At 53.6% G+C, this 24,748-nt stretch overlaps 18 non-coding genes across 18 annotated transcripts; all 18 read left to right on the forward strand.

The window, feature by feature from the left end:
• The first annotated feature begins 1,011 nt into the window (after nucleotides 1–1,011).
• On the forward strand, nucleotides 1,012–1,084 carry TRNAA-AGC. The gene has a single exon. It is a non-coding gene; the product is annotated as a tRNA-Ala (tRNA).
• Nucleotides 1,085–1,828: 744 nt separating this feature from the next.
• Nucleotides 1,829–1,922, forward strand: TRNAY-GUA. Its single transcript has 2 exons — nucleotides 1,829–1,865; nucleotides 1,887–1,922. It is a non-coding gene; the product is annotated as a tRNA-Tyr (tRNA).
• Nucleotides 1,923–3,851: 1,929 nt separating this feature from the next.
• TRNAY-GUA lies at nucleotides 3,852–3,945 on the forward strand. Its single transcript has 2 exons — nucleotides 3,852–3,888; nucleotides 3,910–3,945. It is a non-coding gene; the product is annotated as a tRNA-Tyr (tRNA).
• A 1,124-nt stretch (nucleotides 3,946–5,069) lies between these two features.
• TRNAA-AGC lies at nucleotides 5,070–5,142 on the forward strand. Its single transcript has one exon. It is a non-coding gene; the product is annotated as a tRNA-Ala (tRNA).
• Nucleotides 5,143–5,895: 753 nt separating this feature from the next.
• TRNAY-GUA lies at nucleotides 5,896–5,989 on the forward strand. Its single transcript has 2 exons — nucleotides 5,896–5,932; nucleotides 5,954–5,989. It is a non-coding gene; the product is annotated as a tRNA-Tyr (tRNA).
• A 1,128-nt stretch (nucleotides 5,990–7,117) lies between these two features.
• Nucleotides 7,118–7,190, forward strand: TRNAA-AGC. The gene has a single exon. It is a non-coding gene; the product is annotated as a tRNA-Ala (tRNA).
• A 752-nt stretch (nucleotides 7,191–7,942) lies between these two features.
• Nucleotides 7,943–8,036, forward strand: TRNAY-GUA. The gene is made up of 2 exons: nucleotides 7,943–7,979; nucleotides 8,001–8,036. It is a non-coding gene; the product is annotated as a tRNA-Tyr (tRNA).
• A 1,126-nt stretch (nucleotides 8,037–9,162) lies between these two features.
• On the forward strand, nucleotides 9,163–9,235 carry TRNAA-AGC. Its single transcript has one exon. It is a non-coding gene; the product is annotated as a tRNA-Ala (tRNA).
• Nucleotides 9,236–9,985: 750 nt separating this feature from the next.
• On the forward strand, nucleotides 9,986–10,079 carry TRNAY-GUA. The gene is made up of 2 exons: nucleotides 9,986–10,022; nucleotides 10,044–10,079. It is a non-coding gene; the product is annotated as a tRNA-Tyr (tRNA).
• Nucleotides 10,080–11,204: 1,125 nt separating this feature from the next.
• TRNAA-AGC lies at nucleotides 11,205–11,277 on the forward strand. Its single transcript has one exon. It is a non-coding gene; the product is annotated as a tRNA-Ala (tRNA).
• A 753-nt stretch (nucleotides 11,278–12,030) lies between these two features.
• On the forward strand, nucleotides 12,031–12,124 carry TRNAY-GUA. Its single transcript has 2 exons — nucleotides 12,031–12,067; nucleotides 12,089–12,124. It is a non-coding gene; the product is annotated as a tRNA-Tyr (tRNA).
• Nucleotides 12,125–13,252: 1,128 nt separating this feature from the next.
• On the forward strand, nucleotides 13,253–13,325 carry TRNAA-AGC. The gene has a single exon. It is a non-coding gene; the product is annotated as a tRNA-Ala (tRNA).
• A 3,050-nt stretch (nucleotides 13,326–16,375) lies between these two features.
• TRNAA-AGC lies at nucleotides 16,376–16,448 on the forward strand. The gene has a single exon. It is a non-coding gene; the product is annotated as a tRNA-Ala (tRNA).
• A 767-nt stretch (nucleotides 16,449–17,215) lies between these two features.
• Nucleotides 17,216–17,309, forward strand: TRNAY-GUA. The gene is made up of 2 exons: nucleotides 17,216–17,252; nucleotides 17,274–17,309. It is a non-coding gene; the product is annotated as a tRNA-Tyr (tRNA).
• Nucleotides 17,310–18,433: 1,124 nt separating this feature from the next.
• TRNAA-AGC lies at nucleotides 18,434–18,506 on the forward strand. Its single transcript has one exon. It is a non-coding gene; the product is annotated as a tRNA-Ala (tRNA).
• Nucleotides 18,507–19,277: 771 nt separating this feature from the next.
• TRNAY-GUA lies at nucleotides 19,278–19,371 on the forward strand. Its single transcript has 2 exons — nucleotides 19,278–19,314; nucleotides 19,336–19,371. It is a non-coding gene; the product is annotated as a tRNA-Tyr (tRNA).
• A 1,129-nt stretch (nucleotides 19,372–20,500) lies between these two features.
• TRNAA-AGC lies at nucleotides 20,501–20,573 on the forward strand. Its single transcript has one exon. It is a non-coding gene; the product is annotated as a tRNA-Ala (tRNA).
• A 759-nt stretch (nucleotides 20,574–21,332) lies between these two features.
• Nucleotides 21,333–21,426, forward strand: TRNAY-GUA. Its single transcript has 2 exons — nucleotides 21,333–21,369; nucleotides 21,391–21,426. It is a non-coding gene; the product is annotated as a tRNA-Tyr (tRNA).
• The last annotated feature ends 3,322 nt before the right edge of the window (nucleotides 21,427–24,748 follow it).

Here is a 24,748-nt window from a genome sequence, read left to right on the forward strand (position 1 = left end):
AGCACCACTTGCCGCTACTTTCATCTACCACACCTGCTTCCAAGGACCTAGGCCACAGTTTACGCCTTTAGAGGCAGAGCTCCTTTTCTTCGCCCTCCCGCTCACAGCGTAGACATCTAGCTATGGATGTCAGGCTTCAGAAGTGCCATTTATCCCCCTGGTAGCCCGGGGCGCCTTTGTCATAAAATAGCCTGTCCGTAGCTATGTCCCCAAGCTGTCTTCGGTGTTTTTTGCATGGGGCAGAGGTGCCGGGGGGACTGAGTTTCTGGTGGCAGAGGGAGGGGAACGTAGGGGAAACGAAAAGGCCCTTTAGTGGCTGAGAGTTCCTCGTCCTTCGGGCTCAACCGCTTGTGTGCGCTGCTGACGGCGGGCTGTTATGCTCATCGTTGTAGCAATGTGTGCGTGTCAACGGTTTGCTCTCTCTTTGTCCATCTTTCCTCCGCGTCATAGAGCTCAGTTTATGGAGTAGTGTGAGGCGCGGCTCCATTTCTTTCCTTTCCATCACATTTGTAGAGCTGGGATTTCTTCTTGGGCAACGCGATCGCACAGAGTGTGTAAGAGGCTTCTGGCGGAGAATTGCTACAAACCCGATCTCGCGGGATTTCTGTCAAGTTGCTGCCGGGCTATCCGTACATAATCTGAAGCTTTGCTGTCCTTGGCCTGTGCACCGAAGAGGCGCCGTGAGGCAAGGAGGCGAGTGGACCCCTTTATTTTGCTGGTTTTGCTCTTCTTGTTGTCATGAACGGAGGCGTTAGGTACGTGTGGGTGTGCAAGGCATGGGCGTGTGTGAGTTTCTCTGCTGGTCTCTGGAAAGGTGTATTTTGTTGAAAGGCAAGAAAGGGGAGCAGCGTTGTTTGCTATGTCCCGTGTCCTTGTTGAGTGGAGGTCCTTTTACGCTTGCCCAGCACCTTGGAAAGGTAGTTTGTTTTGCGGTGTGAAGAGATCTCTGGAATGGGTTTGCGCTGAGTTGACAGTGGGTGGCGGAGGGGGTGAGGTACATTGTGGCTCTCTGGGGAATTAGCTCAAGTGGTAGAGCGCTCGCTTAGCATGTGAGAGGTAGCGGGATCGATGCCCGCATTCTCCAAGCTGCTGCTCTTTCTCTCTCTCTTTCCCACCCACATACACCCTTGATGTCTGCACAGAAAGGAGTGGTCTGTTCCACGCTTGGCTTTGCGGCGAGCCTTTCGTCCTGGGGCAGCTTCTCTTTCAGAAGCCTGTGTGTCTGAGTTCTTTTCTTTTGCGAGTCTCTTTCTTAGTGTTTGTTTTTCCTGAGGTAGGCGCGGGAGGCCGAGTCGGGTGTGAAAGGGTGGGAGTTGGAACGTGTCCATTATTGGCCAAGGGGACGGGAAATGGGCTGAGAAGACGTTGTGTTTGCAAAGGCCTCTTTGGAGCCAGGCAGGAGGCTTCGGCGTCGGACGGGTTTTCCGTTGCACCACCGTCCCTATTGTGGGTGGGAATCAGGGCTGGGGTCCCAGCGGTGTGCTGCGCGTGCTTGAGACAATCCGGGGTCCCTTGTGGGTCAGCGGGGCGGCGTCGGGTAGAGGGCAGGGCTAGCGTCGCGCCCCGGCGTTGCGTTCTTCCCTTGCGGCGTTGTCTTCGTGCCATGCCTGTTAGGGAGCCTTTGAGCGGTATATGTGTGCGGGCTTCCGTTGGGTGAATTGAGGGTAGACTAGGCGGCCACCCGGGGCAGCCGTGAGGATGAAGGGATAGGTGCGTGTGACTTATTCCTTTCAAGGGCTGGGCACGGGCAAGCCTATAATTAGCAGTTAGTGCCAGTGGCACTTCTGCCTGACACCTTGAGTCACTCTGGGCCCTTTGTTCCTGTCTTCCTTCGATAGCTCAGTTGGTAGAGCGGAGGACTGTAGGCGTAATTAATTCTCCTGGGAATCCTTAGGTCGCTGGTTCAACTCCGGCTCGAAGGAAGTGGCTTTTGTTTCCTTCGTGACACGCTCTTCTTTGGAGCTCCCACTCTGGCCATTGCCGTGTTTTACTCCATTCGTGCGAGACTGGCCGTTGGAAATCTGCTGCATTTAAAGCACCACTTGCCGCTACTTTCATCTACCACACCTGCTTCCAAGGACCTAGGCCACAGTTTACGCCTTTAGAGGCAGAGCTCCTTTTCTTCGCCCTCCCGCTCACAGCGTAGACATCTAGCTATGGATGTCAGGCTTCAGAAGTGCCATTTATCCCCCTGGTAGCCCGGGGCGCCTTTGTCATAAAATAGCCTGTCCGTAGCTATGTCCCCAAGCTGTCTTCGGTGTTTTTTGCATGGGGCAGAGGTGCCGGGGGGACTGAGTTTCTGGTGGCAGAGGGGAGGGGGAAACGAAAAGGCCCTTTAGTGGCTGAGAGTTCCTCGTCCTTCGGGCTCAACCGCTTGTGTGCGCTGCTGACGGCGGGCTGTTATGCTCATCGTTGTAGCAATGTGTGCGTGTCAACGGTTTGCTCTCTCTTTGTCCATCTTTCCTCCGCGTCATAGAGCTCAGTTTATGGAGTAGTGTGAGGCGCGGCTCCATTTCTTTCCTTTCCATCACATTTGTAGAGCTGGGATTTCTTCTTGGGCAACGCGATCGCACAGAGTGTGTAAGAGGCTTCTGGCGGAGAATTGCTACAAACCCGATCTCGCGGGATTTCTGTCAAGTTGCTGCCGGGCTATCCGTACATAATCTGAAGCTTTGCTGTCCTTGGCCTGTGCACCGAAGAGGCGCCGTGAGGCAAGGAGGCGAGTGGACCCCTTTATTTTGCTGGTTTTGCTCTTCTTGTTGTCATGAACGGAGGCGTTAGGTACGTGTGGGTGTGCAAGGCATGGGCGTGTGTGAGTTTCTCTGCTGGTCTCTGGAAAGGTGTATTTTGTTGAAAGGCAAGAAAGGGGAGCAGCGTTGTTTGCTATGTCCCGTGTCCTTGTTGAGTGGAGGTCCTTTACGCTTGCCCAGCACCTTGGAAAGGTAGTTTGTTTTATGGTGTGAAGAGATCTCTGGAATGGGTTTGCGCTGAGTTGACAGTGGGTGGCGGAGGGTGAGGTACATTGTGGCTCTCTGGGAATTAGCTCAAGTGGTAGGCGCTCGCTTAGCATGTGAGAGGTAGCGGGATCGATGCCCGCATTCTCCAAGCTGCTGCTCTTTCTCTCTCTCTTTCCCACCCACATACACCCTTGATGTCTGCACAGAAAGGAGTGGTCTGTTCCACGCTTGGCTTTGCGGCGAGCCTTTCGTCCTGGGGCAGCTTCTCTTTCAGAAGCCTGTGTGTCTGAGTTCTTTTCTTTTGCGAGTCTCTTTCTTAGTGTTTGTTTTTCCTGAGGTAGGCGCGGGAGGCCGAGTCGGGTGTGAAAGGGTGGGAGTGGGAACGTGTCCATTATTGGCCAAGGGACGGAAATGGGCTGAGAAGACGTTGTGTTTGCAAAGGCCTCTTTGGAGCCAGGCAGGAGGCTTCGGCGTCGGACGGGTTTTCCGTTGCACCACCGTCCCTATTGTGGGTGGGAATCAGGGCTGGGGTCCCAGCGGTGTGCTGCGCGTGCTTGAGACAATCCGGGGTCCCTTGTGGGTCAGCGGGGCGGCGTCCCGGGTAGAGGGCAGGGCTAGCGTCGCGCCCCCGGCGTTGCGTTCTTCCCTTGCGGCGTTGTCTTCGTGCCATGCCTGTTAGGGAGCCTTTGAGCGGTATATGTGTGCGGGCTTCCCGTTGGGTGAATTGAGGGTAGACTAGGCGGCCACCCGGGGCAGCCGTGAGGATGAAGGGATAGGTGCGTGTGACTTATTCCTTTCAAGGGCTGGGCACGGGCAAGCCTATAATTAGCAGTTAGTGCCAGTGGCACTTCTGCCTGACACCTTGAGTCACTCTGGGCCCTTTGTTCCTGTCTTCCTTCGATAGCTCAGTTGGTAGAGCGGAGGACTGTAGGCGTAATTAATTCTCCTGGGAATCCTTAGGTCGCTGGTTCAACTCCGGCTCGAAGGAAGTGGCTTTTGTTTCCTTCGTGACACGCTCTTCTTTGGAGCTCCCACTCTGGCCATTGCCGTGTTTTACTCCATTCGTGCGAGACTGGCCGTTGGAAATCTGCTGCATTTAAAGCACCACTTGCCGCTACTTTCATCTACCACACCTGCTTCCAAGGACCTAGGCCACAGTTTACGCCTTTAGAGGCAGAGCTCCTTTTCTTCGCCCTCCCGCTCACAGCGTAGACATCTAGCTATGGATGTCAGGCTTCAGAAGTGCCATTTATCCCCCTGGTAGCCCGGGGCGCCTTTGTCATAAAATAGCCTGTCCGTAGCTATGTCCCCAAGCTGTCTTCGGTGTTTTTTGCATGGGGCAGAGGTGCCGGGGGGACTGAGTTTCTGGTGGCAGAGGGGAGGAACGTAAGGGGAAACGAAAAGGCCCTTTAGTGGCTGAGAGTTCCTCGTCCTTCGGGCTCAACCGCTTGTGTGCGCTGCTGACGGCGGGCTGTTATGCTCATCGTTGTAGCAATGTGTGCGTGTCAACGGTTTGCTCTCTCTTTGTCCATCTTTCCTCCGCGTCATAGAGCTCAGTTTATGGAGTAGTGTGAGGGCGCGGCTCCATTTCTTTCCTTTCCATCACATTTGTAGAGCTGGGATTTCTTCTTGGGCAACGCGATCGCACAGAGTGTGTAAGAGGCTTCTGGCGGAGAATTGCTACAAACCCGATCTCGCGGGATTTCTGTCAAGTTGCTGCCGGGCTATCCGTACATAATCTGAAGCTTTGCTGTCCTTGGCCTGTGCACCGAAGAGGCGCCGTGAGGCAAGGAGGCGAGTGGACCCCTTTATTTTGCTGGTTTTGCTCTTCTTGTTGTCATGAACGGAGGCGTTAGGTACGTGTGGGTGTGCAAGGCATGGGCGTGTGTGAGTTTCTCTGCTGGTCTCTGGAAAGGTGTATTTTGTTGAAAGGCAAGAAAGGGGAGCAGCGTTGTTTGCTATGTCCCGTGTCCTTGTTGAGTGGAGGTCCTTTTACGCTTGCCCAGCACCTTGGAAAGGTAGTTTGTTTTGCGGTGTGAAGAGATCTCTGGAATGGGTTTGCGCTGAGTTGACAGTGGGTGGCGGAGGGGGTGAGGTACATTGTGGCTCTCTGGGGAATTAGCTCAAGTGGTAGAGCGCTCGCTTAGCATGTGAGAGGTAGCGGGATCGATGCCCGCATTCTCCAAGCTGCTGCTCTTTCTCTCTCTCTTTCCCACCCACATACACCCTTGATGTCTGCACAGAAAGGAGTGGTCTGTTCCACGCTTGGCTTTGCGGCGAGCCTTTCGTCCTGGGGCAGCTTCTCTTTCAGAAGCCTGTGTGTCTGAGTTCTTTTCTTTTGCGAGTCTCTTTCTTAGTGTTTGTTTTTCCTGAGGTAGGCGCGGGAGGCCGAGTCGGGTGTGAAAGGGTGGGAGTGGGAACGTGTCCATTATTGGCCAAGGGGACGGGAAATGGGCTGAGAAGACGTTGTGTTTGCAAAGGCCTCTTTGGAGCCAGGCAGGAGGCTTCGGCGTCGGACGGGTTTTCCGTTGCACCACCGTCCCTATTGTGGGTGGGAATCAGGGCTGGGGTCCCAGCGGTGTGCTGCGCGTGCTTGAGACAATCCGGGGTCCCTTGTGGGTCAGCGGGGGGAGGCGGCGTCCCGGGTAGAGGGCAGGGCTAGCGTCGCGCCCCCGGCGTTGCGTTCTTCCCTTGCGGCGTTGTCTTCGTGCCATGCCTGTTAGGGAGCCTTTGAGCGGTATATGTGTGCGGGCTTCCCGTTGGGTGAATTGAGGGTAGACTAGGCGGCCACCCGGGGCAGCCGTGAGGATGAAGGGATAGGTGCGTGTGACTTATTCCTTTCAAGGGCTGGGCACGGGCAAGCCTATAATTAGCAGTTAGTGCCAGTGGCACTTCTGCCTGACACCTTGAGTCACTCTGGGCCCTTTGTTCCTGTCTTCCTTCGATAGCTCAGTTGGTAGAGCGGAGGACTGTAGGCGTAATTAATTCTCCTGGGAATCCTTAGGTCGCTGGTTCAACTCCGGCTCGAAGGAAGTGGCTTTTGTTTCCTTCGTGACACGCTCTTCTTTGGAGCTCCCACTCTGGCCATTGCCGTGTTTTACTCCATTCGTGCGAGACTGGCCGTTGGAAATCTGCTGCATTTAAAGCACCACTTGCCGCTACTTTCATCTACCACACCTGCTTCCAAGGACCTAGGCCACAGTTTACGCCTTTAGAGGCAGAGCTCCTTTTTCTTCGCCCTCCCGCGCTCACAGCGTAGACATCTAGCTATGGATGTCAGGCTTCAGAAGTGCCATTTATCCCCCTGGTAGCCCGGGGCGCCTTTGTCATAAAATAGCCTGTCCGTAGCTATGTCCCCAAGCTGTCTTCGGTGTTTTTTGCATGGGGCAGAGGTGCCGGGGGGACTGAGTTTCTGGTGGCAGAGGGAGGGGAACGTAAGGGAAACGAAAAGGCCCTTTAGTGGCTGAGAGTTCCTCGTCCTTCGGGCTCAACCGCTTGTGTGCGCTGCTGACGGCGGGCTGTTATGCTCATCGTTGTAGCAATGTGTGCGTGTCAACGGTTTGCTCTCTCTTTGTCCATCTTTCCTCCGCGTCATAGAGCTCAGTTTATGGAGTAGTGTGAGGGCGCGGCTCCATTTCTTTCCTTTCCATCACATTTGTAGAGCTGGGATTTCTTCTTGGGCAACCGCGATCGCACAGAGTGTGTAAGAGGCTTCTGGCGGAGAATTGCTACAAACCCGATCTCGCGGGATTTCTGTCAAGTTGCTGCCGGGCTATCCGTACATAATCTGAAGCTTTGCTGTCCTTGGCCTGTGCACCGAAGAGGCGCCGTGAGGCAAGGAGGCGAGTGGACCCCTTTATTTTGCTGGTTTTGCTCTTCTTGTTGTCATGAACGGAGGCGTTAGGTACGTGTGGGTGTGCAAGGCATGGGCGTGTGTGAGTTTCTCTGCTGGTCTCTGGAAAGGTGTATTTTGTTGAAAGGCAAGAAAGGGGAGCAGCGTTGTTTGCTATGTCCCGTGTCCTTGTTGAGTGGAGGTCCTTTTACGCTTGCCCAGCACCTTGGAAAGGTAGTTTGTTTTGCGGTGTGAAGAGATCTCTGGAATGGGTTTGCGCTGAGTTGACAGTGGGTGGCGGAGGGGGTGAGGTACATTGTGGCTCTCTGGGGAATTAGCTCAAGTGGTAGAGCGCTCGCTTAGCATGTGAGAGGTAGCGGGATCGATGCCCGCATTCTCCAAGCTGCTGCTCTTTCTCTCTCTCTTTCCCACCCACATACACCCTTGATGTCTGCACAGAAAGGAGTGGTCTGTTCCACGCTTGGCTTTGCGGCGAGCCTTTCGTCCTGGGGCAGCTTCTCTTTCAGAAGCCTGTGTGTCTGAGTTCTTTTCTTTTGCGAGTCTCTTTCTTAGTGTTTGTTTTTCCTGAGGTAGGCGCGGGAGGCCGAGTCGGGTGTGAAAGGGTGGGAGTGGGAACGTGTCCATTATTGGCCAAGGGGACGGGAAATGGGCTGAGAAGACGTTGTGTTTGCAAAGGCCTCTTTGGAGCCAGGCAGGAGGCTTCGGCGTCGGACGGGTTTTCCGTTGCACCACCGTCCCTATTGTGGGTGGGAATCAGGGCTGGGGTCCCAGCGGTGTGCTGCGCGTGCTTGAGACAATCCGGGGTCCCTTGTGGGTCAGCGGGGGGAGGCGGCGTCCCGGGTAGAGGGCAGGGCTAGCGTCGCGCCCCCGGCGTTGCGTTCTTCCCTTGCGGCGTTGTCTTCGTGCCATGCCTGTTAGGGAGCCTTTGAGCGGTATATGTGTGCGGGCTTCCCGTTGGGTGAATTGAGGGTAGACTAGGCGGCCACCCGGGCAGCCGTGAGGATGAAGGGATAGGTGCGTGTGACTTATTCCTTTCAAGGGCTGGGCACGGGCAAGCCTATAATTAGCAGTTAGTGCCAGTGGCACTTCTGCCTGACACCTTGAGTCACTCTGGGCCCTTTGTTCCTGTCTTCCTTCGATAGCTCAGTTGGTAGAGCGGAGGACTGTAGGCGTAATTAATTCTCCTGGGAATCCTTAGGTCGCTGGTTCAACTCCGGCTCGAAGGAAGTGGCTTTTGTTTCCTTCGTGACACGCTCTTCTTTGGAGCTCCCACTCTGGCCATTGCCGTGTTTTACTCCATTCGTGCGAGACTGGCCGTTGGAAATCTGCTGCATTTAAAGCACCACTTGCCGCTACTTTCATCTACCACACCTGCTTCCAAGGACCTAGGCCACAGTTTACGCCTTTAGAGGCAGAGCTCCTTTTTCTTCGCCCTCCCGCTCACAGCGTAGACATCTAGCTATGGATGTCAGGCTTCAGAAGTGCCATTTATCCCCCTGGTAGCCCGGGGCGCCTTTGTCATAAAATAGCCTGTCCGTAGCTATGTCCCCAAGCTGTCTTCGGTGTTTTTTGCATGGGGCAGAGGTGCCGGGGGGACTGAGTTTCTGGTGGCAGAGGGGAGGGGAACGTAAGGGAAACGAAAAGGCCCTTTAGTGGCTGAGAGTTCCTCGTCCTTGGGCTCAACCGCTTGTGTGCGCTGCTGACGGCGGGCTGTTATGCTCATCGTTGTAGCAATGTGTGCGTGTCAACGGTTTGCTCTCTCTTTGTCCATCTTTCCTCCGCGTCATAGAGCTCAGTTTATGGAGTAGTGTGAGGGCGCGGCTCCATTTCTTTCCTTTCCATCACATTTGTAGAGCTGGGATTTCTTCTTGGGCAACCGCGATCGCACAGAGTGTGTAAGAGGCTTCTGGCGGAGAATTGCTACAAACCCGATCTCGCGGGATTTCTGTCAAGTTGCTGCCGGGCTATCCGTACATAATCTGAAGCTTTGCTGTCCTTGGCCTGTGCACCGAAGAGGCGCCGTGAGGCAAGGAGGCGAGTGGACCCCTTTATTTTGCTGGTTTTGCTCTTCTTGTTGTCATGAACGGAGGCGTTAGGTACGTGTGGGTGTGCAAGGCATGGGCGTGTGTGAGTTTCTCTGCTGGTCTCTGGAAAGGTGTATTTTGTTGAAAGGCAAGAAAGGGGAGCAGCGTTGTTTGCTATGTCCCGTGTCCTTGTTGAGTGGAGGTCCTTTTACGCTTGCCCAGCACCTTGGAAAGGTAGTTTGTTTTGCGGTGTGAAGAGATCTCTGGAATGGGTTTGCGCTGAGTTGACAGTGGGTGGCGGAGGGGGTGAGGTACATTGTGGCTCTCTGGGGAATTAGCTCAAGTGGTAGAGCGCTCGCTTAGCATGTGAGAGGTAGCGGGATCGATGCCCGCATTCTCCAAGCTGCTGCTCTTTCTCTCTCTCTTTCCCACCCACATACACCCTTGATGTCTGCACAGAAAGGAGTGGTCTGTTCCACGCTTGGCTTTGCGGCGAGCCTTTCGTCCTGGGGCAGCTTCTCTTTCAGAAGCCTGTGTGTCTGAGTTCTTTTCTTTTGCGAGTCTCTTTCTTAGTGTTTGTTTTTCCTGAGGTCGGCGGGGAGGCCGAGTCGGGTGTGAAAGGGTGGGAGTGGGAACGTGTCCATTATTGGCCAAGGGGACGGGAAATGGGCTGAGAAGACGTTGTGTTTGCAAAGGCCTCTTTGGAGCCAGGCAGGAGGCTTCGGCGTCGGACGGGTTTTCCGTTGCACCACCGTCCCTATTGTGGGTGGGAATCAGGGCTGGGGTCCCAGCGGTGTGCTGCGCGTGCTTGAGACAATCCGGGGTCCCTTGTGGGTCAGCGGGGGGAGGCGGCGTCCCGGGTAGAGGGCAGGGCTAGCGTCGCGCCCGGCGTTGCGTTCTTCCCTTGCGGCGTTGTCTTCGTGCCATGCCTGTTAGGGAGCCTTTGAGCGGTATATGTGTGCGGGCTTCCCGTTGGGTGAATTGAGGGTAGACTAGGCGGCCACCCGGGGCAGCCGTGAGGATGAAGGGATAGGTGCGTGTGACTTATTCCTTTCAAGGGCTGGGCACGGGCAAGCCTATAATTAGCAGTTAGTGCCAGTGGCACTTCTGCCTGACACCTTGAGTCACTCTGGGCCCTTTGTTCCTGTCTTCCTTCGATAGCTCAGTTGGTAGAGCGGAGGACTGTAGGCGTAATTAATTCTCCTGGGAATCCTTAGGTCGCTGGTTCAACTCCGGCTCGAAGGAAGTGGCTTTGTTTCCTTCGTGACACGCTCTTCTTTGGAGCTCCCACTCTGGCCATTGCCGTGTTTTACTCCATTCGTGCGAGACTGGCCGTTGGAAATCTGCTGCATTTAAAGCACCACTTGCCGCTACTTTCATCTACCACACCTGCTTCCAGGACCTAGGCCACAGTTTACGCCTTTAGAGGCAGAGCTCCTTTTTCTTCGCCCTCCCGCGCTCACAGCGTAGACATCTAGCTATGGATGTCAGGCTTCAGAAGTGCCATTTATCCCCCTGGTAGCCCGGGGCGCCTTTGTCATAAAATAGCCTGTCCGTAGCTATGTCCCCAAGCTGTCTTCGGTGTTTTTTGCATGGGGCAGAGGTGCCGGGGGGACTGAGTTTCTGGTGGCAGAGGGGAGGAACGTAAGGGGAAACGAAAAGGCCCTTTAGTGGCTGAGAGTTCCTCGTCCTTCGGGCTCAACCGCTTGTGTGCGCTGCTGACGGCGGGCTGTTATGCTCATCGTTGTAGCAATGTGTGCGTGTCAACGGTTTGCTCTCTCTTTGTCCATCTTTCCTCCGCGTCATAGAGCTCAGTTTATGGAGTAGTGTGAGGCGCGGCTCCATTTCTTTCCTTTCCATCACATTTGTAGAGCTGGGATTTCTTCTTGGGCAACCGCGATCGCACAGAGTGTGTAAGAGGCTTCTGGCGGAGAATTGCTACAAACCCGATCTCGCGGGATTTCTGTCAAGTTGCTGCCGGGCTATCCGTACATAATCTGAAGCTTTGCTGTCCTTGGCCTGTGCACCGAAGAGGCGCCGTGAGGCAAGGAGGCGAGTGGACCCCTTTATTTTGCTGGTTTTGCTCTTCTTGTTGTCATGAACGGAGGCGTTAGGTACGTGTGGGTGTGCAAGGCATGGGCGTGTGTGAGTTTCTCTGCTGGTCTCTGGAAAGGTGTATTTTGTTGAAAGGCAAGAAAGGGGAGCAGCGTTGTTTGCTATGTCCCGTGTCCTTGTTGAGTGGAGGTCCGTTTACGCTTGCCCAGCACCTTGGAAAGGTAGTTTGTTTTGCGGTGTGAAGAGATCTCTGGAATGGGTTTGCGCTGAGTTGACAGTGGGTGGCGGAGGGGGTGAGGTACATTGTGGCTCTCTGGGGAATTAGCTCAAGTGGTAGAGCGCTCGCTTAGCATGTGAGAGGTAGCGGGATCGATGCCCGCATTCTCCAAGCTGCTGCTCTTTCTCTCTCTCTTTCCCACCCACATACACCCTTGATGTCTGCACAGAAAGGAGTGGTCTGTTCCACGCTTGGCTTTGCGGCGAGCCTTTCGTCCTGGGGCAGCTTCTCTTTCAGAAGCCTGTGTGTCTGAGTTCTTTTCTTTTGCGAGTCTCTTTCTTAGTGTTTGTTTTTCCTGAGGTAGGCGCGGGAGGCCGAGTCGGGTGTGAAAGGGTGGGAGTGGGAACGTGTCCATTATTGGCCAAGGGGACGGGAAATGGGCTGAGAAGACGTTGTGTTTGCAAAGGCCTCTTTGGAGCCAGGCAGGAGGCTTCGGCGTCGGACGGGTTTTCCGTTGCACCACCGTCCCTATTGTGGGTGGGAATCAGGGCTGGGGTCCCAGCGGTGTGCTGCGCGTGCTTGAGACAATCCGGGGTCCCTTGTGGGTCAGCGGGGGGAGGCGGCGTCCCGGGTAGAGGGCAGGGCTAGCGTCGCGCCCCCGGCGTTGCGTTCTTCCCTTGCGGCGTTGTCTTCGTGCCATGCCTGTTAGGGAGCCTTTGAGCGGTATATGTGTGCGGGCTTCCCGTTGGGTGAATTGAGGGTAGACTAGGCGGCCACCCGGGGCAGCCGTGAGGATGAAGGGATAGGTGCGTGTGACTTATTCCTTTCAAGGGCTGGGCACGGGCAAGCCTATAATTAGCAGTTAGTGCCAGTGGCACTTCTGCCTGACACCTTGAGTCACTCTGGGCCCTTTGTTCCTGTCTTCCTTCGATAGCTCAGTTGGTAGAGCGGAGGACTGTAGGCGTAATTAATTCTCCTGGGAATCCTTAGGTCGCTGGTTCAACTCCGGCTCGAAGGAAGTGGCTTTTGTTTCCTTCGTGACACGCTCTTCTTTGGAGCTCCCACTCTGGCCATTGCCGTGTTTTACTCCATTCGTGCGAGACTGGCCGTTGGAAATCTGCTGCATTTAAAGCACCACTTGCCGCTACTTTCATCTACCACACCTGCTTCCAAGGACCTAGGCCACAGTTTACGCCTTTAGAGGCAGAGCTCCTTTTTCTTCGCCCTCCCGCGCTCACAGCGTAGACATCTAGCTATGGATGTCAGGCTTCAGAAGTGCCATTTATCCCCCTGGTAGCCCGGGGCGCCTTTGTCATAAAATAGCCTGTCCGTAGCTATGTCCCCAAGCTGTCTTCGGTGTTTTTTGCATGGGGCAGAGGTGCCGGGGGGACTGAGTTTCTGGTGGCAGAGGGGAGGGGAACGTAAGGGGAAACGAAAAGGCCCTTTAGTGGCTGAGAGTTCCTCGTCCTTCGGGCTCAACCGCTTGTGTGCGCTGCTGACGGCGGGCTGTTATGCTCATCGTTGTAGCAATGTGTGCGTGTCAACGGTTTGCTCTCTCTTTGTCCATCTTTCCTCCGCGTCATAGAGCTCAGTTTATGGAGTAGTGTGAGGGCGCGGCTCCATTTCTTTCCTTTCCATCACATTTGTAGAGCTGGGATTTCTTCTTGGGCAACCGCGATCGCACAGAGTGTGTAAGAGGCTTCTGGCGGAGAATTGCTACAAACCCGATCTCGCGGGATTTCTGTCAAGTTGCTGCCGGGCTATCCGTACATAATCTGAAGCTTTGCTGTCCTTGGCCTGTGCACCGAAGAGGCGCCGTGAGGCAAGGAGGCGAGTGGACCCCTTTATTTTGCTGGTTTTGCTCTTCTTGTTGTCATGAACGGAGGCGTTAGGTACGTGTGGGTGTGCAAGGCATGGGCGTGTGTGAGTTTCTCTGCTGGTCTCTGGAAAGGTGTATTTTGTTGAAAGGCAAGAAAGGGGAGCAGCGTTGTTTGCTATGTCCCGTGTCCTTGTTGAGTGGAGGTCCTTTACGCTTGCCCAGCACCTTGGAAAGGTAGTTTGTTTTATGTGTGAAGAGATCTCTGGAATGGGTTTGCGCTGAGTTGACAGTGGGTGGCGGAGGGGGTGAGGTACATTGTGGCTCTCTGGGGAATTAGCTCAAGTGGTAGAGCGCTCGCTTAGCATGTGAGAGGTAGCGGGATCGATGCCCGCATTCTCCAAGCTGCTGCTCTTTCTCTCTCTTTCCCACCCACATACACCCTTGATGTCTGCGCAGAAAGGAGTGGTCTGTTCCACGCTTGGCTTTGCGGCGAGCCTTTCGTCCTGGGGCAGCTTCTCTTTCAGAAGCCTGTGTGTCTGAGTTCTTTTCTTTTGCGAGTCTCTTTCTTAGTGTTTGTTTTTCCTGAGGTAGGCGCGGGAGGCCGAGTCGGGTGTGAAAGGGTGGGAGTGGGAACGTGTCCATTATTGGCCAAGGGGACGGGAAATGGGCTGAGAAGACGTTGTGTTTGCAAAGGCCTCTTTGGAGCCAGGCAGGAGGCTTAAGGCCGGACGGGTTTTCCGTTGCACCACCGTCCCTATTGTGGGTGGGAATCAGGGCTGGGGTCCCAGCGGTGTGCTGCGTGTGCTTGAGACAATCCGGGGTCCCTTGTGGGTCAGCGGGGGGAGGCGGCGTCCCGGGTAGAGGGCAGGGCTAGCGTCGCGCCCCCGGCGTTGCGTTCTTCCCTTGCGGCGTTGTCTTCGTGCCATGCCTGTTAGGGAGCCTTTGAGCGGTATATGTGTGCGGGCTTCCCGTTGGGTGAATTGAGGGTAGACTAGGCGGCCACCCGGGGCAGCCGTGAGGATGAAGGGATAGGTGCGTGTGACTTATTCCTTTCAAGGGCTGGGCACGGGCAAGCCTATAATTAGCAGTTAGTGCCAGTGGCACTTCTGCCTGACACCTTGAGTCACTCTGGGCCCTTTGTTCCTGTCTTCCTTCGATAGCTCAGTTGGTAGAGCGGAGGACTGTAGGCGTGTGACGGAGCGATTCTGGCGGGACCCAACTGAGAGTGCCAAATCAGGACCAATTGCTCAAACAGGGCAGTTACAGCCCTAGGCTGGGGTTTTTCCACCTCTAAGGCAAACCAAACCAGCCAGACAAAAAGGACTTTGGTCTCACCCCACTGGCTTACCACAAGTCACACAAGCAATTTCCTTAGACACTCCAGTCTCCCAGTATCACCACCAGTGCACTCGTCCTGGGGATAAATGGTTATGAAAACCAACACCCCAATAAAAGAAAAAGGTTCTCTCAATCCCAAAGGACCAAGCCCCAGACCCAGGTCAATATGCACATCAGATCTTACCCACAAATCACGCTGTTGCCAATCCTTTAGAATCTAAAATCTAAAGGTTTATTTACAAAGGGAAAAAGGTAGAGATGAGAGGTAGAATTGGTTAAATGCAATCAATTTCATACAGTAATGGCAAAGTTCTTAGTTCAGGCTTGCAGCAATGCTGGAGTAAACTGCAGGTTTAGATTAAGTCTCTGGAACATCCCCCGCTGGGATGGGTCCTCAGTCCCTGGTGTAGAGCTTCAGTTTGTGGCAAAGTCCCTCCAGAGGTCAGAAGCAGGATTGAAGACAAGATGGAGACGAAGCATCAGCCTTATATAGACTTTTCCAGGTGTAAGAATCTCTTTGTCTTCACTGTGGAAATTTACAGCAAGATGTAGCCTGGAGTCACATGGGCCAGTCCCTGCATACTTTGCTGAGTCACAAGGCGTGTCTGCCTTCTCTCCATGGGTCCATTGTGTCCTTAATGGTCCTTAATGGGCCATCAAACAGGCTAGGCAGAGCTAACACCAGCTTGTCTGGGAGGCTTCCCCCAGAAGCAGAGCAGAATACAAACTATAGACATTACAGAGCCAATACTTATAACTTTAACTACAAATGATACAGACATATAGACAGCATAATCATAACCAGCAACCCAGAACCTGGTCTTAGACACCTTAGATGACCCCCTTTATCTAAGATTTGGTGCCACTGCAGGACCCTGGTTGCAACCCATGTTCTATATGGTCCCAATTTATATTAATAACGTCACAAGGCGTAATTAATTCTCCTGGGAATCCTTAGGTCGCTGGTTCAACTCCGGCTCGAAGGAAGTGGCTTTTGTTTCCTTCGTGACACGCTCTTCTTTGGAGCTCCCACTCTGGCCATTGCCGTGTTTTACTCCATTCGTGCGAGACTGGCCATTGGAAATCTGCTGCATTTAAAGCACCACTTGCCGCTACTTTCATCTACCACACCTGCTTCCAAGGACCTAGGCCACAGTTTACGCCTTTAGAGGCAGAGCTCCTTTTTCTTCGCCCTCCCGCGCTCACAGCGTAGACATCTAGCTATGGATGTCAGGCTTCAGAAGTGCCATTTATCCCCCTGGTAGCCCGGGGCGCCTTTGTCATAAAATAGCCTGTCCGTAGCTATGTCCCCAAGCTGTCTTCGGTGTTTTTTGCATGGGGCAGAGGTGCCGGGGGGACTGAGTTTCTGGTGGCAGAGGGGAGGGGAACGTAAGGGGGAAACGAAAAGGCCCTTTAGTGGCTGAGAGTTCCTCGTCCTTCGGGCTCAACCGCTTGTGTGCGCTGCTGACGGCGGGCTGTTATGCTCATCGTTGTAGCAATGTGTGCGTGTCAACGGTTTGCTCTCTCTTTGTCCATCTTTCCTCCGCCATAGAGCTCAGTTTATGGAGTAGTGTGAGGGCGGCTCCATTTCTTTCCTTTCCATCACATTTGTAGAGCTGGGATTTCTTCTTGGGCAACCGGGATCGCACAGAGTGTGTAAGAGGCTTCTGGCGGAGAATTGCTACAAACCCGATCTCGCGGGATTTCTGTCAAGTTGCTGCCGGGCTATCCGTACATAATCTGAAGCTTTGCTGTCCTTGGCCTGTGCACCAAGAGGCGCCGTGAGGCAAGGAGGCGAGTGGACCCCTTTATTTTGCTGGTTTTGCTCTTCTTGTTGTCATGAACGGAGGCGTTAGGTACGTGTGGGTGTGCAAGGCATGGGCGTGTGTGAGTTTCTCTGCTGGTCTCTGGAAAGGTGTATTTTGTTGAAAGGCAAGAAAGGGGAGCAGCGTTGTTTGCTATGTCCCGTGTCCTTGTTGAGTGGAGGTCCTTTTACGCTTGCCCAGCACCTTGGAAAGGTAGTTTGTTTTGCGGTGTGAAGAGATCTCTGGAATGGGTTTGCGCTGAGTTGACAGTGGGTGGCGGAGGGGGTGAGATACATTGTGGCTCTCTGGGGAATTAGCTCAAGTGGTAGAGCGCTCGCTTAGCATGTGAGAGGTAGCGGGATCGATGCCCGCATTCTCCAAGCTGCTGCTCTTTCTCTCTCTCTTTCCCATCCCCACCCACATACACCCTTGATGTCTGCGCAGAAAGGAGTGGTCTGTTCCACGCTTGGCTTTGCGGCGAGCCTTTCGTCCTCAGGCAGCCAAAGGGGCAGCTTCTCTTTCAGAAGCCTGTGTGTCTGAGTTCTTTTCTTTTGCGAGTCTCTTAGTGTTTGTTTTTCCTGAGGTAGACGCGGGAGGCCGAGTCGGGTGTGAAAGGGTGGGAGTGGGAACGTGTCCATTATTGGCCAAGGGGACGGGAAATGGGCTGAGAAGACGTTGTGTTTGCAAAGGCCTCTTTGGAGCCAGGCAGGAGGCTTCGGCGTCGGACGGGTTTTCCGTTGCACCACCGTCCCTATTGTGGGTGGGAATCAGGGCTGGGGTCCCAGCGGTGTGCTGCGCGTGCTTGAGACAATCCGGGGTCCCTTGTGGGTCAGCGGGGGGAGGCGGCGTCCCGGGTAGAGGGCAGGGCTAGCGTCGCGCCCCCGGCGTTGCGTTCTTCCCTTGCGGCGTTGTCTTCGTGCCATGCCTGTTAGGGAGCCTTTGAGCGGTATATGTGTGCGGGCTTCCCGTTGGGTGAATTGAGGGTAGACTAGGCGGCCACCCGGGGCAGCCGTGAGGATGAAGGGATAGGTGCGTGTGACTTATTCCTTTCAAGGGCTGGGCACGGGCAAGCCTATAATTAGCAGTTAGTGCCAGTGGCACTTCTGCCTGACACCTTGAGTCACTCTGGGCCCTTTGTTCCTGTCTTCCTTCGATAGCTCAGTTGGTAGAGCGGAGGACTGTAGGCGTAATTAATTCTCCTGGGAATCCTTAGGTCGCTGGTTCAACTCCGGCTCGAAAGAAGTGGCTTTTGTTTCCTTCGTGACACGCTCTTCTTTAGAACTCCCACTCTGGCCATTGCCGTGTTTTACTCCATTCGTGCGAGACTGGCCGTTGGAAATCTGCTGCATTTAAAGCACCACTTGCCGCTACTTTCATCTACCACACCTGCTTCCAAGGACCTAGGCCACAGTTTACGCCTTTAGAGGCAGAGCTCCTTTTTCTTCGCCCTCCCGCGCTCACAGCGTAGACATCTAGCTATGGATGTCAGGCTTCAGAAGTGCCATTTATCCCCCTGGTAGCCCGGGGCGCCTTTGTCATAAAATAGCCTGTCCGTAGCTATGTCCCCAAGCTGTCTTCGGTGTTTTTTGCATGGGGCAGAGGTGCCGGGGGGACTGAGTTTCTGGTGGCAGAGGAGGAACGTAAGGGAAACGAAAAGGCCCTTTAGTGGCTGAGAGTTCCTCGTCCTTCGGCTCAACCGCTTGTGTGCGCTGCTGACGGCGGGCTGTTATGCTCATCGTTGTAGCAATGTGTGCGTGTCAACGGTTTGCTCTCTCTTTGTCCATCTTTCCTCCGCGTCATAGAGCTCAGTTTATGGAGTAGTGTGAGGGCGCGGCTCCATTTCTTTCCTTTCCATCACATTTGTAGAGCTGGGATTTCTTCTTGGGCAACCGCGATCGCACAGAGTGTGTAAGAGGCTTCTGGCGGAGAATTGCTACAAACCCGATCTCGCGGGATTTCTGTCAAGTTGCTGCCGGGCTATCCGTACATAATCTGAAGCTTTGCTGTCCTTGGCCTGTGCACCGAAGAGGCGCCGTGAGGCAAGGAGGCGAGTGGACCCCTTTATTTTGCTGGTTTTGCTCTTCTTGTTGTCATGAATGGAGGCGTTAGGTACGTGTGGGTGTGCAAGGCATGGGCGTGTGTGAGTTTCTCTGCTGGTCTCTGGAAAGGTGTATTTTGTTGAAAGGCAAGAAAGGGGAGCAGCGTTGTTTGCTATGTCCCGTGTCCTTGTTGAGTGGAGGTCCTTTTACGCTTGCCCAGCACCTTGGAAAGGTAGTTTGTTTTGCGGTGTGAAGAGATCTCTGGAATGGGTTTGCGCTGAGTTGACAGTGGGTGGCGGAGGGGGTGAGGTACATTGTGGCTCTCTGGGGAATTAGCTCAAGTGGTAGAGCGCTCGCTTAGCATGTGAGAGGTAGCGGGATCGATGCCCGCATTCTCCAAGCTGCTGCTCTTTCTCTCTTTCTTTCCCATCCCCACCCACATACACCCTTGATGTCTGCGCAGAAAGGAGTGTTCTGTTCCACGCTTGGCTTTGCGGCGAGCCTTTCGTCCTCAGGCAGCCAAAGGGGCAGCTTCTCTTTCAGAAGCCTGTGTGTCTGAGTTCTTTTCTTTTGCGAGTCTCTTTCTTAGTGTTTGTTTTTCCTGAGGTAGGCGCGGGAGGCCGAGTCGGGTGTGAAAGGGTGGGAGTGGGAACGTGTCCATTATTGGCCAAGGGGACGGGAAATGGGCTGAGAAGACGTTGTGTTTGCAAAGGCCTCTTTGGAGCCAGGCAGGAGGCTTCGGCGTCGGACGGGTTTTCCGTTGCACCACCGTCCCTATTGTGGGTGGGAATCAGGGCTGGGGTCCCAGCGGTGTGCTGCGCGTGCTTGAGACAATCCGGGGTCCCTTGTGGGTCAGCGGGGGGAGGCGGCGTCCCGGGTAGAGGGCAGGGCTAGCGTCGTGCCCCCGGCGTTGCGTTCTTCCCTTGCGGCGTTGTCTTCGTGCCATGCCTGTTAGGGAGCCTTTGAGCGGTATATGTGTGCGCGCTTCCCGTTGGGTGAATTGAGGGTAGACTAGGCGGCCACCCGGGGCAGCCGTGAGGATGAAGGGATAGGTGCGTGTGACTTATTCCTTTCAAGGGCTGGGCACGGGCAAGCCTATAATTAGCAGTTAGTGCCAGTGGCACTTCTGCCTGACACCTTGAGTCACTCTGGGCCCTTTGTTCCTGTCTTCCTTCGATAGCTCAGTAGGTAGAACGAAGGACTGTAGGCGTAATTAATTCTCCTGGGAATCCTTAGGTCGCTGGTTCAACTCCGGCTCGAAGGAAGTGGCTTTTGTTTCCTTCGTGACACGCTCTTCTTTAGAACTCCCACTCTGGCCATTGCCGTGTTTTACTCCATTCGTGCGAGACTGGCCGTTGGAAATCTGCTGCATTTAAAGCACCACTTGCCGCTACTTTCATCTACCACACCTGCTTCCAAGGACCTAGGCCACAGTTTACGCCTTTAGAGGCAGAGCTCCTTTTTCTTCGCCCTCCCGCACTCACAGCGTAGACATCTAGCTATGGATGTCAGGCTTCAGAAGTGCCATTTATCCCCCTGGTAGCCCGGGGCGCCTTTGTCATAAAATAGCCTGTCCGTAGCTATGTCCCCAAGCTGTCTTCGGTGTTTTTTGCATGGGGCAGAGGTGCCGGGGGGACTGAGTTTCTGGTGGCAGAGGGGAGGGGAACGTAAGGGGAAACGAAAAGGCCCTTTAGTGGCTGAGAGTTCCTCGTCCTTTGGGCTCAACCGATTGTGTGCGCTGCTGACGGCGGGCTGTTATGCTCATCGTTGTAGCAATGTGTGCGTGTCAACGGTTTGCTCTCTCTTTGTCCATCTTTCCTCCGCGTCATAGAGCTCAGTTTATGGAGTAGTGTGAGGGCGCGGCTCCATTTTTTTCCTTTCCATCACATTTGTAGAGCTGGGATTTCTTCTTGGGCAACCGCGATCGCACAGAGTGTGTAAGAGGCTTCTGGCGGAGAATTGCTACAAACCCGATCTCGCGGGATTTCTGTCAAGTTGCTGCCGGGCTATCCGTACATAATCTGAAGCTTTGCTGTCCTTGGCCTGTGCACCGAAGAGGCGCCGTGAGGCAAGGAGGCGAGTGGACCCCTTTATTTTGCTGGTTTTGCTCTTCTTGTTGTCATGAACGGAGGCGTTAGGTACGTGTGGGTGTGCAAGCATGGGCGTGTGTGAGTTTCTCTGCTGGTCTCTGGAAAGGTGTATTTTGTTGAAAGGCAAGAAAGGGGAGCAGCGTTGTTTGCTATGTCCCGTGTCCTTGTTGAGTGGAGGTCCTTTTACGCTTGCCCAGCACCTTGGAAAGGTAGTTTGTTTTGCGGTGTGAAGAGATCTCTGGAATGGGTTTGCGCTGAGTTGACAGTGGGTGGCGGAGGGGGTGAGGTACATTGTGGCTCTCTGGGGAATTAGCTCAAGTGGTAGAGCGCTCGCTTAGCATGTGAGAGGTAGCGGGATCGATGCCCGCATTCTCCAAGCTGCTGCTCTTTCTCTCTCTCTTTCCCATCCCCACCCACATACACCCTTGATGTCTGCGCAGAAAGGAGTGGTCTGTTCCACGCTTGGCTTTGCGGCGAGCCTTTCGTCCTCGGGCAGCTTCTCTTTCAGAAGCCTGTGTGTCTGAGTTCTTTTCTTTTGCGAGTCTCTTTCTTAGTGTTTGTTTTTCCTGAGGTAGGCGCGGGAGGCCGAGTTGGGTGTGAAAGGGTGGGAGTGGGAACGTGTCCATTATTGGCCAAGGGGACGGGAAATGGGCTGAGAAGACGTTGTGTTTGCAAAGGCCTCTTTGGAGCCAGGCAGGAGGCTTCGGCGTCGGACGGGTTTTCCGTTGCACCACCGTCCCTATTGTGGGTGGGAATCAGGGCTGGGGTCCCAGCGGTGTGCTGCGCGTGCTTGAGACAATCCGGGGTCCCTTGTGGGTCAGCGGGGGGAGGCGGCGTCCCGGGTAGAGGGCAGGGCTAGCGTCACGCCCCCGCCGTTGCGTTCTTCCCTTGCGGCGTTGTCTTCGTGCCATGCCTGTTAGGGAGCCTTTGAGCGGTATATGTGTGCGGGCTTCCCGTTGGGTGAATTGAGGGTAGACTAGGCGGCCACCCGGGGCAGCCGTGAGGATGAAGGGATAGGTGCGTGTGACTTATTCCTTTCAAGGGCTGGGCACGGGCAAGCCTATAATTAGCAGTTAGTGCCAGTGGCACTTCTGCCTGACACCTTGAGTCACTCTGGGCCCTTTGTTCCTGTCTTCCTTCGATAGCTCAGTTGGTAGAGCGGAGGACTGTAGGCGTAATTAATTCTCCTAGGAATCCTTAGGTCGCTGGTTGAACTCCGGCTCGAAGGAAGTGGCTTTTGTTTCCTTCGTGACACGCTCTTCTTTGGAGCTCCCACTCTGGCCATTGCCGTGTTTTACTCCATTCGTGCGAGACTGGCCGTTGGAAATCTGCTGCATTTAAAGCACCACTTGCCGCTACTTTCATCTACCACACCTGCTTCCAAGGACCTAGGCCACAGTTTACGCCTTTAGAGGCAGAGCTCCTTTTTCTTCGCCCTCCCGCGCTCACAGCGTAGACATCTAGCTATGGATGTCAGGCTTCAGAAGTGCCATTTATCCCCCTGGTAGCCCGGGGCGCCTTTGTCATAAAATAGCCTGTCCGTAGCTATGTCCCCAAGCTGTCTTCGGTGTTTTTTGCATGGGGCAGAGGTGCCGGGGGGACTGAGTTTCTGGTGGCAGAGGGGAGGGGAACGTAAGGGGAAACGAAAAGGCCCTTTAGTGGCTGAGAGTTCCTCGTCCTTCGGGCTCAACCGCTTGTGTGCGCTGCTGACGGCGGGCTGTTATGCTCATCGTTGTAGCAATGTGTGCGTGTCAACGGTTTGCTCTCTCTTTGTCCATCTTTCCTCCGCGTCATAGAGCTCAGTTTATGGAGTAGTGTGAGGGCGCGGCTCCATTTCTTTCCTTTCCATCACATTTGTAGAGCTGGGATTTCTTCTTGGGCAACCGCGATCGCACAGAGTGTGTAAGAGGCTTCTGGCGGAGAATTGCTACAAACCCGATCTCGCGGGATTTCTGTCAAGGAGCTGCCGGGCTATCCGTACATAATCTGAAGCTTTGCTGTCCTTGGCCTGTGCACCGAAGAGGCGCCGTGAGGCAAGGAGGCGAGTGGACCCCTTTATTTTGCTGGTTTTGCTCTTCTTGTTGTCATGAACGGAGGCGTTAGGTACGTGTGGGTGTGCAAGGCATGGGCGTGTGTGAGTTTCTCTGCTGGTCTCTGGAAAGGTGTATTTTGTTGAAAGGCAAGAAAGGGGAGCAGCGTTGTTTGCTATGTCCCGTGTCCTTGTTGAGTGGAGGTCCTTTTACGCTTGCCCAGCACCTTGGAAAGGTAGTTTGTTTTGCGGCGTGAAGAGATCTCTGGTATGGGTTTGCGCTAAGTTGACAGTGGGTGGCGGAGGGGGTGAGGTACATTGTAGCTCTCTGGGGAATTAGCTCAAGTGGTAGAGCGCTCGCTTAGCATATGAGAGGTAGCGGGATCGATGCCCGCATTCTCCAAGCTGCTGCTCTTTTTCTCTCTTTCCCATCCCCACCCACATACACCCTTGATGTCTGCGCAGAAAGGAGTGGTCTGTTCCACGCTTGGCTTTGCGGCGAGCCTTTCGTCCTCAGGCAGCCAAAGGGGCAGCTTCTCTTTCAGAAGCCTGTGTGTCTGAGTTCTTTTCTTTTGCGAGTCTCTTTCTTAGTGTTTGTTTTTCCTGAGGTAGGCGCGGGAGGCCGAGTCGGGTGTGAAAGGGTGGGAGTGGGAACGTGTCCATTATTGGCCAAGGGGAAGGGAAATGGGCTGAGAAGACGTTGTGTTTGCAAAGGCCTCTTTGGAGCCAGTGTGACGGAGCGATTCTGGCGGGATCCAACTGAGCGTGCCAAATCAGGACCAATTGCTCAAACAGGGCAGTTACAGCCCTAGGCTGGGGTTTTTCCACCTCTAAGGCAAACCAAACCAGCCAGACAAAAAGGACTTTGGTCTCACCCCACTGGCTAACCACAAGTCACACAAGCAATTTCCTTAGACACTCCAGTCTCCCAGTATCACCACCAGTGCACTCGTCCTGGGGATGAATGGTTATGAAAACCAACACCCCAATAAAAGAAAAAGGTTCTCTCGATCCCAAAAGACCAAGCCCCAGACCCAGGTCAATATACACATCAGATCTTACCCACAAATCACGCTGTTGCCAATCCTTTAGAATCTAAAATCTAAAGGTTTATTTACAAAGGGAAAAAGGTAGAGATGAGAGGTAGAATTGGTTAAATGGAATCAATTACATACAGTAATGGCAAAGTTCTTAGTTCAGGCTTGCAGTAGTGCTGGAGTAAACTGCAGGTTCAGATTAAGTCTCTGGAACATCCCCCGCTGGGATGGGTCAACAGTCCTTCGTGCAGAGCTTCAGCTTGTAGCAAAGTCCTTCCAGAGGTCAGAAGCAGGATTGAAGACAAGATGGAGATGATGCATCAGCCTTATATAGACTTTTCCAGGTGTAAGAATCCCTTTGTCCTCATGGTGGAAACTTACAGCCAAAAATGGAGTTTGCAGTCACATGGACAAGTTTCTGCATACTTTGCTGAGTCACAAGGCGTGTCTGCCTTCTCTTCATGGGTCAATTTTGTAGCCGATGGCCCTTAATGGGCCATCAAGCCAGCTATGCAGGGCTGACATCAGCTGGTCTGGGACACTTCCCAGAGGCAGAGCATAATACAAAATACAGACATTACAGAGCCAATACTTATAACTTCAACTACAAAATGATACACAGACATACAGACAGCATAATCATAACCAGCAACCCAGAACCTGGTCTTAGACGCCTTATATGACCCCCTTTACTTAGGATTTAGTGCCACTACAGGACCTTGGTTGCAACCCATGTTCTATATGGTTCCCATTTATATCAATAACGTCACACCCCCAACGCAAAATTGATGCAGGAAGGGATGACAAAACATCGCTGACTGCATCCCAAGAGCCCCCTTTCCTTGGGTCTGTCTCACTACAGCTGGTGTTGGGCTAGAGGCCGTACCAGTGTATAACCGAAATGGTTTATCAAAGTCATGTTCAATAACATGAATGAATCTCTCTACAAACTTAAGGTACAACTTGGTTAGCTTTTGCAGCATGGTTCCTGTATGTTTCATGTGATCTTGCCAAGAGCTAAAGAAAACAGCTACTTTATCCATACCAGCTCTGGCCAATGTTTTGAACCCAATTAACATTAAACCAATGTAGATATTGAGGATGTTCATAGTACAGGAATCTTGGCATTTAGCCATGAAAGCAATATGGTAGTGTGCCTCAGTTTCCCCTTTCATACAGCACATCAGGTCTGGAATGTATTTTCCTCTGTGAAAAATTCCAATACTGTTTACAGGCATTAACTGTGAAACATCAGTATAGCAAGGCCCTTTAACATAAAGTGTGTTTTCATGTATTCCTTCCAACATGTTCAAGGGATTTTCCAAAAGATTAGGCACATTGTACATTGTTACAGTTCTTGGCAATAGCAACACATTAGTTACAGAAATTTGCATTAGCAATAACAACAAATTCATTGCAAGTGTCCATTTACCATTATGTTTGTCATGCCACACCCTTGGCTCAATACCACTGGAGTTTGTGCAT

The sequence above is a fragment of the Mauremys reevesii genome, linkage group 2 (genome assembly GCF_016161935.1).
Source record: "Mauremys reevesii isolate NIE-2019 linkage group 2, ASM1616193v1, whole genome shotgun sequence".
NCBI classification, from domain to species: domain Eukaryota; kingdom Metazoa; phylum Chordata; order Testudines; family Geoemydidae; genus Mauremys; species Mauremys reevesii.